The sequence below is a fragment of the Apium graveolens genome, chromosome 5 (genome assembly GCF_009905375.1).
Source record: "Apium graveolens cultivar Ventura chromosome 5, ASM990537v1, whole genome shotgun sequence".
Lineage (NCBI taxonomy): Eukaryota > Viridiplantae > Streptophyta > Magnoliopsida > Apiales > Apiaceae > Apium > Apium graveolens.
In genome coordinates, this window is record NC_133651.1 from 95,161,365 (window position 1) to 95,171,461 (window position 10,097).

At 38.5% G+C, this 10,097-nt stretch overlaps 1 non-coding gene across 1 annotated transcript; it reads left to right on the forward strand.

Moving 5' to 3' along the window:
- Positions 1 to 5,070: 5,070 nt before the first annotated feature.
- On the forward strand, positions 5,071 to 5,177 carry LOC141662283 (small nucleolar RNA R71). The gene has a single exon (XR_012550404.1). It is a non-coding gene; the product is annotated as a small nucleolar RNA R71 (small nucleolar RNA).
- The last annotated feature ends 4,920 nt before the right edge of the window (positions 5,178 to 10,097 follow it).

The window sequence follows — 10,097 nt, forward strand, 5'->3', positions numbered from 1 at the left end:
AGCTGCTGGATCTCCCATTGTAATGAGTACCTGAAACACAAACAAATAAACTATGAAAGTAAAAGAATCCGAGTCAGTGAACTTTAACGACCACTGATGACAAGCACATAAACTAAAAATTATCACCGAGTCCCCGGCAGCGGCGCCAAAAACTTGTTAAGGCGAAAACACGCGCTAATATTCACGCAAGTATACGCGTTCGCAAGTAGTATAAGATATAAATCAGATTCGTTCCCACAGAGACTGGTTTAGGTTAAGTTCAATTTATGCACCTATACAACAATGTATGGTTATCGCTCAGTGCTAAGACAAATAACAAGTTGGGTTTTTATTAAACTAAGAGATTATACTAAATAACATTAAGTAAGAGAATTGAAGTTGAATTACTATATATGACAAACATGGGATCCTAACTTCATTAAATACTTCATTCAATAGCCTTATTGTTCTTAACCTTAGCATGTGATGGTGATGACACTAATCAGATAACACGAAACTGATAAACGCCAACTTTCATTGCACGAGTACCATTCTACCAGACATCCATAAAAGAGATAGAAGCTGAATAGGCACCAATTATATTAAGACCCTATATGTCTATAGAATATGACAACATAACGGTTTAAGCACAAGTTATCTATCTTGATTACATAGGGCAAGTAAAACGGTTAGAGTTACCTACGAATCATGTATAACAAATACATGAACCTATGCTAGCATGGCAAGTTCTAAACCTCTATATTCACTGTCGCTTCAATAGAGATTAACACGCTATATTATATGTTAGCTACGCACATAAGACGAATAAGCACAACCATACTAGGATATCAATCAATCTCCACACACCAAGATCGAAACAATTTAACTATTGAAATTCATAAGTAAATCCGCTAGAACCCCATGACAACGATTAGTTCATAATCGAACTCATCGTCACCATGGGTTCCAATGAAAGCATGGTATAAAACAAGGTTTTAATAAACTAAATAATAATCAAAGTACGAATAAACGAGATCTAGGTTCAATAAGAACGAAAACGAGCATCCAAAGTTACTACTAATTCAAAGAATCACAAGTTGAAAACAAGATCTTCTTTTTCAGAGTTGTTTTGTGCTTCTAGGTCTTCTCCTTGGTATCCCAATCTTCCTAGATGATGAAAACCTTTTTTTTAAGTATATATACGCCCCTAGTGGACCTGGACCCTTAAAATCGTCAAATTCTACTCAAAAAAAGGCTTTTTCAGCGAAATCAGCGACCGGCCGCTCACCGCGCCCTGAGCGGCCGCTCAGCTCTCCTGAGCGGGCGCTCAGCTCTCCTGAGCGGGCGCTCAGCTCTCCTGAGCGGGCGCTCAGCTCACCTGAGCGGGCGCTCAGCTCTCCTGAGCGGGCGCTCAGCTACTGACTGGGAAAATATTCTGATGAATCTTGTTTTGACCATAACTTGAGTTCTACTCGTCAGAATTAGGCGATTCAACTGCCCACGCGAAGCTATTGAGATTCTATACAACTTGACAATGGCCTTGGATTCCAATTCTGATCACTTTTAATCGTATTTCCTTTAAAAGCTCTTTTCTTCATATAACTAATACCTGAAATGCAATAACACAAAAACACATCAAAATACCAACAACTTGAGTCCAAAACACCAATTTAAGCTTGTAATAAAGCATTCCAAGTGGATATAAAATCTACTTATCACACCCCCAAACTTGAATCGATGCTTGTCCTTAAGCATAAATAGACTCAAAACTACAAAACAAACCTAATGTATGAATGCAAGTACGTGAATGCAACTAAATGATAATGCAATCGATCCCCTCAGAATATACATAACCAAATGAATAAACCAATGCCTCTAAGAATGCAATAAATTGAAACAGAGTTCGAATAAATCCCACAAACCAATTCACAAACCAGAAACGTGCGTGTGTGGATGCTTAACAGATATACTCTCGATACTAGATCAATAACCATAACTTATCTATCATCGAAACAATCAAAAGTTTATAAACAGAATAGACAATAAACGCATTATGACTCACAACACCTCCCTTCTACTAGAGTTATACAAGGATTCACACTATTATTGAACACATAACAAAGATGCTTATTTGATCGTGCAAAGAATGAGGTCCCAAAAGACTTATAAAATAATACCCATGTAGCAAGCGTTAGGTTAGTGGATCTCAGACTATAAAAGCCTTAGGTCACTAGGCACAAAGTCCCCTAAAACTTAATAACTCGAGTATTAAAGAGCTCACTCTTGATCAATTATGCATAAACACATACTTTTTTCTTTCTTTTTTCTTTCTTTTTTTTTCTCTTTTCTTTTTTTTTCAACAATTTCTGAATGAGTGCGTTTCGCTCCATCTCATTCAACCCTAGACTACTCATAAAAATATGAGCCGGCTACTAGCCATTTGACACCTAGCCTTACAACAACTAGCAATGAAATCCAAGTTTTTCTCCAGATAAAAAGAATTAGTGTTTTTACGTCACTACGAGAATATCACAAATTCTAAATATAACCAAGTGATTAAATCTCAACAACAAACAAGTATGATCATGATCTAGATCAAAAGCAACCCTATAAGACTTTGTGAAAATATTTGTTTCTGGCATGCAAATCAATTCATTAGGACTTAAACATCCCTCTATTCGTCATCACCACACTGAAATCAATATCAACTTATCAAATATCATAGTTCATCTTAAGGGATCATGCTAAATATGCATGAAAATGCAACTATATCAAATTACATAAAAACAAACAAATATGTCCTAAATGAACAATCATACAAAAATATGAATGAACTACAACTAAACATGCAACATGAATCTATATGAATCTAAATGGACACACACTACTAATCCTTACATTAACACCCCCAAACTTAAAATTTTCAATGTCCTCATTGAAGGTAATAATAAGGATTTCAGGCATACCTAGTCGTTGGAAAGATCATCCTCTTCGGGAGGAGGATCAGGTGGCCAATCAACCTCGCCACCAGTGTCTCGAACAACAGTATCGAAAGCATGTGTCAAATCTGCAGCAAAATGACGGTAAATGTCGTGCATGGCCTCCATACGCCTAGTTACTCGCCTGTAATGCTCATCACCAACACCAGTCCTATCAACTACCTGCTGCACATGAGAAGAACCCTCTATAGGCACTGGAGGATCCGTTCGGCTACCCTCTACATTATCAAAGATATATCCCAACCCCTTGTTAGGGGGTGCACCTAAGAATGAATAACTCAAGTAATTTGGCTGTCGGTTGAGCTCAAGTATGGGAGCTTCCTGAGTAAATGGTTCAAAACGCTCCTGAGAAATTTTCAGCTTTGCTAACCGAAGAGAATCGAATGGCATATCCAACTTCCTCTTCCACGGAGGTGCATTCCAAACTTGAATTTGCTCTACTTTAAAGCACTCCTCTTTAGCTGTGGGTAACTTTATTTCCTTGAACACATTAAAAGTGACCTTCTGATCATGAACCTTCATCGTAAGCTCTCCTTTTTGCACATCGATCATAGTTCGGCCTGTAGCCAAGAATGGTCTTCCCAAGATAATGGGAATCTTCTTATCTTCCTCGAAATCAAGAATTATAAAGTCAGCAGGGAAGAAGAGTTTATCCACCTTGACCAAGACATCCTCCACTATACCTCGTGGATAAGTGATGGAAAGGTCAGCTAGATGCAATTCCATGTATGTTGGTTTCAGCTCAGGCAGACCAAGCTTCTTGAAGATAGATAAGGGCATCAGATTGATGCTAGCTCCTAAATCACATAAACACTTGTCGAACGACAAGTTTCCGATGGTGCAAGGAATAGTGAAGCTTCCAGGATCTTTAAGCTTCGGAGGCAACTTCTGTTGCAGCACAGCACTGTATTCCTCCGTTAGAGCAATGGTCTCTAAGTCATCGAGCTTCACTTTCCGAGAGAGAATACCTTTCATCAACCTCGCGTAGCTAGGCATCTATTCAAGAGCTTCAGCGAAAGGTATGTTGATATGAAGTTTCTTGAACACCTCCAGAAACTTCTCAAACTGCTTATCCAGCTTTTTCTTCTGCAGCCTTTTAGGAAAAGGAGGGGGAGGATAGATCTTTTTCTCCCCTGTATTACCCTCAGGAGGAGTGTGTTCCACAGTAGTCTTCCTTGGTTCCACCTCTACTTCCTTCTGCACATCTTCTTCAGCCAAAACTTCAGATTCTGGAACTTGAGACTTTTCAGGCTCTTCGTCTTGCTGAACTTGAGGGCTTGCAACCTTTCCAGACCTTAAGGTGATGGCGTTCACCTGTTCTTCAACTTCCCTCTTGCCTGGATTTGTTTCTGTATCACTAGAAAGCGTTCCTGGTGGTCGATCCAATAAGGCATTAGCAATTTGCCCTATTTGGTTCTCCAGATTCTGGATAGAAACAGCCTGGCTTTGGCATATAAGAGCCTGGTTTTTGCACATAAGCCTCAACTCCTCCAATTCAGATTTTTCATTCAAAGATAGACCTGCATCATTAGTTTGTTGTTGAAGTTGGAGTTGTTGTCTTGGTGTAAATTGTTGCTAAAAACCAGGAGGGTTAAATAGCTTATTTGCAAACTGCTGGAATGGTTGTTGCATCGCATTCTGATTGTTGCTCCAGCTGAAGTTAGGATAATTCCAGTTGTCAGGATAATAAGTGGCAGGAACTGGCTGTTGTGATCTCTGAAAGTTGCTCACAAACTGAGCTGAGTCACTAGATATAGCGCATTGCTCTGTCGCATGTGGACCTGCACACAGCTCACAAACACTGGTTATCTGCTTAACACCATAGTTAGCCAGAGAATCGATCTTCATAGACAATGCCTTTAGTTGAGCAGTGATAGCCGTAGCTATATCCACCTCAAGAACTTCTGCTACCTTGCCCTGTGGACATCTCTGGGTTGGATACTGATATTCATTAGCAGCAATCAGTTTAACTAGATCATAAGCTTCCTCATAGCTCTTTGCACATAATGCTCCGCCTGATGCTACATCAAGCATGGGTCTGGACTGTGCTTCCAACCCATTGTAAAAACAAGTGATGATCATCCAATCAGGAATTCTATGATGAGGACACTTCCTAAGCATCTCCTTGTAGCGCTACCAAGCTTCACATAGTGATTCTCCCATTTGCTGCATAAATTGAGTAATAGCGTTCCTCATTGCAGCTATCTACGCCATAGGGAAGAATTTAGTAAGGAATTTCTGAGCAAGATCCTCCCAAGTAGTAATCGAACCAGCTGGTAGAGAGTGTAACCAGCTCTTAGCCTTGTCCCTCAGAGAGAATGGAAACAGTCTCAGCTTAATAGCATCTTCGGAAACGCCATTGAACCTGAAGGTGTCGCAGATCTCAATAAAGTCCCTAATGTGCATATTAGGATCTTCAGTTGGAGAACCCCCAAACTGGATTGAATTCTGCACCCATTGAATTATGCCAGGCTTGATCTCAAAGGTATTAGCTGTGATAGCTGGCTGAACAATGCTAGATTGAATGTCATTGATCTTGGGTTGAGAAAAGTCCATCAAGGCTTTAGTTCGTGCTGCTGGATCTCCCATTGTAATGAGTACCTGAAACACAAACAAATAAACTATGAAAGTAAAAGAATTCGAGTCAGTGAACTTTAACGACCACTGATGACAAGCACATAAACTAAAAATTAACACCGAGTCCCCGGCAGGGGCGCCAAAAACTTGTTAGGGCGAAAACACGCGCTAATATTCACGCAAGTATACGCGTTCGCAAGTAGTATATGATATAAATCAGATTTGTTCCCACATAGACTGGTTTAGGTTAAGTTCAATTTATGAACCTATGCAATAATGTATGGTTATCGCTCAATGCTAAGACAAATAACAAATTGGGTTTTTATTAAACTAAGAGATTATACTAAATCACATTAACTAAGAGAATTGAACTTGAATTACTATATATGACAAACATGGGATCCTAACTTCATTAAATACTTCATTCAATAGCCTTATTGTTCTTAACCTTAGCATGTGATGGTGATGACACTAATCAGATAACACGAAACTGATAAACGCCAACTTTCATTACACGAGTACCATTCAACCAGACATCCACAAAAGAGATAGAAGCTAAATAGGCACCAATTATATTGAGACCCTATATATCTATAGAATTTGACAACATAACGGTTTAACCACAAGTTATCTATCTTGATTACATAGGGCAAGTAAAACGGTTAGAGTTACCTACGAATCATGTATAACAAATACATGAACCTATGCTAGCATGGCAAGTTCTAAACCTCTATATTCACTGTCGCTTCAATAGAGATTAACACGCTATCTTATATTTTAGCTACGCACATAAGACGAATAAGCACAACCATACTAGGATATCAATCAATCTCCACACACCAAGATATCGAAATAATTTAACTATTGAAATTCATAAGTAAATCCGCTAGAACCCCATGACAACGATTAGTTCATAATCGAACTCATCGTCACCATGGGTTCCAATGAAAGCATGGTATAAAAAAAGGTCTTAATAAACTAAATAATAATCAAAGTACGAATAAACGAGATCTAGGTTCAACAAGAACGCAAACGAGCATCCAAAGTTACAACTAATTCAAAGAATCACAAGTTGAAAACAAGATCTTCTTTTTCGGAGTTGTTCTATGCTTCTAGGTCTTCTCCTTGGTATCCCAATTTTCCCGGATGATGAAAACCCTTTTTTTTAAGTATATATACGCCCCTAGTGGACCTGGACCCTTAAAATCATCAAATTCTACTCAAAAAAGGCTTTTTTAGCGAAATCAACAACCGGCCGCGCCCTGAGCGGCCGCTCAACTCTCCTGAGCGGGCGCTTAGCTCTCTGAGCGGGCGATCAGCTCTCTAAGCGGGCGCTCAGCTCTCTGAGCGGGCGCTCAGCTCTGCTGAGCGGGCGCTCAGCTACTGACTGGGAAAATATTCTGATGAATCTTGTTTTGACCATAACTTGAGTTCTACTCGTTAGAATTAGGTGATTCAACTGCCCACGCGAAGATATTGAGATTCTCTACAACTTGACAATGGCCTTGGATTCCAATTCTGATCACTTTTCATCATATTTCCTTTAAAAGCTCTTTTCTTCATAACTGATATCTGAAATGCAATAACACAAAAACACATCAAAATACCAACAACTTAGTCCAAAACACCAATTTAAGCTTGTAATAAAGCATTCCAAGTGGATATAAAATCCACTTATCACAAGCCAAACTAAAGACATGAAGATTGGAGATATCGACAAGTCAAATTATCACTAGAGATCTCAGAGATATCGATAAATCAAATATCACTAGAGATATCTAAGATATCGATAAGTCAGTTCTACAAGCAGAAATTTAGAGATCTCGACAAGACAAATTCTCTTATAGAGAACTCAAAGACTTCGATAAGTCAAAACAACTATAGAGTGATGAGAGATCTCGATAAGCTAATATACTTATCAAGATGTCGAGTTCTCTATATACCAAACTGGAGATCTCGACGTAAAACTCAAAGTACAAAGTGCAGATCAGTTAAATATCCAAGATTATCAATCAACAAACAATCCAATCAGTTGGATTGAGAAGTCTACAAAAGTAGTTTGAAGAGTACAAGATCAAAGGCCAAGATTAACTGGAAAAGTAAAGTCACAGGTGTGCAAGATTAGCAAAGATACACTAAGCCAGAAATAGAAAGATTTGGTTATCCAAAAATAGGGTTTAGTACATGCTACTGCATACTGTGTAATAACCATTGTTTACTGTTCTATAAAGTAAACAATGGATGCTTTGTTTTAGATGTAACAATTTAGATCAGAAATCTTGTATTCTCTCAAGGAAGAAGCTAAGCTCTTTATCAACAAAGAGCCTAGAAATTTTGTAGCAAGACATTCTTAATTTTTAATAAAATTAAGTGAGTTTTGAAAGATCTGTGTTCACTGATTCTATCTGTTTTAATTCAATATTAACACATTTCATTACAAGGTTTTAATTTACTTTGTTCATCACCATAAACACTTCAAGAAAAGTAGAAGAACATAAAAATACATTCACCCCCTGTGTGATTCATTACCTAACAAGTAACCCTGTGACTGGAGTCACAGTTGAACTCACAGTAGGAACTGTGGTTATGACAGTGTGTTATTCACCAATTATGGGAACCTCCATTTAAATTAGAGGGGATTTGACCAGGTTACTAACATGTATCATGGCCTCAAAACCTTGTTCTTCTTGCAAAGAACTGGAACTTTAATGTGCTATACTTGCCTCCCCAATAGTTGGATCATTGGTAATTTGACTCCCCGCTTCTATTGATAATGCAATTTTATCCGGGGTTTAAGGGGAGTTGTCCCTGCCTGAGGAACCTCCAATTGAATTGTTTAGCACATGAAGGTGCTTGCGAAACATCCACAGGGTCTTTAGTTAAAACTGATGAAACCCCTATGGTTTTGGTGCTGTCATCAAAGTCTACCCCAGCTAGTAGCCTCTCACCATCTAAATGTGGTTCTTGGGTGCTGAACACAGTCTCTTGAACTGTGTCACTTGATTTTGACAATACTTGAGAAGTGGATTCAAGTGTTACATTCTATGTAGAAGAAACTTGAGATATGAGATTAGTGATGTTTAGCATTGAGTGTTGGAAGCTCCCTCTGAATAGATGAGGGAGCTTCAATTGATGTGCTCTCAATGTGTGTGCCATCCTTATTTCTTATTTCATCAACTTAAGAGTGCTCAAGTTGGGGTGCAGACTCTTTACAAATTACACTAGGGAGAGTGCTTTATACAATATAGACACCCTATTGAGAGGATGCCTCTAGAGTTTGTTTAATTCCCTCTTTTACAACTACATCCTTTTGGGATAATACAGAGGTAGCTCCATGAGTAGTCAGCTCAGTTTTCTTAGTCTTCTTTGGTTTTTTTGACCAGGTTAGACTCTATTTCTGTTTGTTCCTCACCACTCTTAGTAATCACAGTTAAGGGTGCATTTGTTTTCTTCTTTTTACTCAATCCACCCTGTGGAGAGGATGAAGTGGTTGGTTTCCTAGCTTCTAGAGGTATAGAAAGAAGGGTCTCAGTTGTGGAAGGCCCCTGTTGGTTTTCCTGTCTTTGTACTTCCACAGGTACAAGAGCCATAATTGTATTAGATATAGCACTTGACCTCATATCAGGCATAGGGTAAGGGTAGGTCATGAATCTCTCTAACATAAACTCAGTAATTCTCAGACCTACTAGTACCTTATTCTTTATAATTAGTGAACTAAATAATATTTTGGACACTTGTTTACCATTTCCTAATATAGTCCTATCAATACCATTAAGTAAATGTATGTCTATAACTTTATAATTTAAGGTAGACATATTAAACCTAGGAAGAAATTTCCTTACCTCTTGTGGCCAAAGGCATTGTTAGCCTTGTGTTGAGTTCTTCCAGGATCAATAGCCCCATATTAATGTGCCTGTTGGTGAGATATAGAGAACACCAGCTTTTGGACCATACTTGATATATTGTTATACCCACTCTTCCTGCAGGTGAAGGCCCTCACTATTGAGTAAAACAATAATGACCATTCCCTCCTTAGATTTTCTTGTTCAAGCTGGCAAGTTTGATCTTCTCACTGTAATTTATGAAGTCCATAAATTCAGCTAACTCCTGTTGAGTTGGTACCTCCGCCATGTTGTCAGTAAGGATTCCCAGTGCCTTGTTGACATCATTTTCATCAAATTCCACTTGTTGGCCTTGGATTGAGCAGTTCACTACCAAAGATACAGCCTGAGTCTCATGCACAGCTGTCCTAACCATAGTTGAATTCCAGAATTCATTGAGAACGTCCATGTACAGAACAGGATTAGCAGAGGGGTTATGTCGAGCTGTTTGGGTATTTATAGAAAAAGGTAAGTGACTTGTCGAGAAGTAGAAATGAACATTTGGGATTTGCTTATCGAGAAGTCACGTGAGAGAATAGATACATATTGATATGTTACTTTCCAGGCTCTTGACGAGAACTAGATAGTGATTTACCGAGATGTCAAATAGATACCCAGTTTGTCCAAAATGGACTGAATTTTTTCAATTTTTATTTAAATA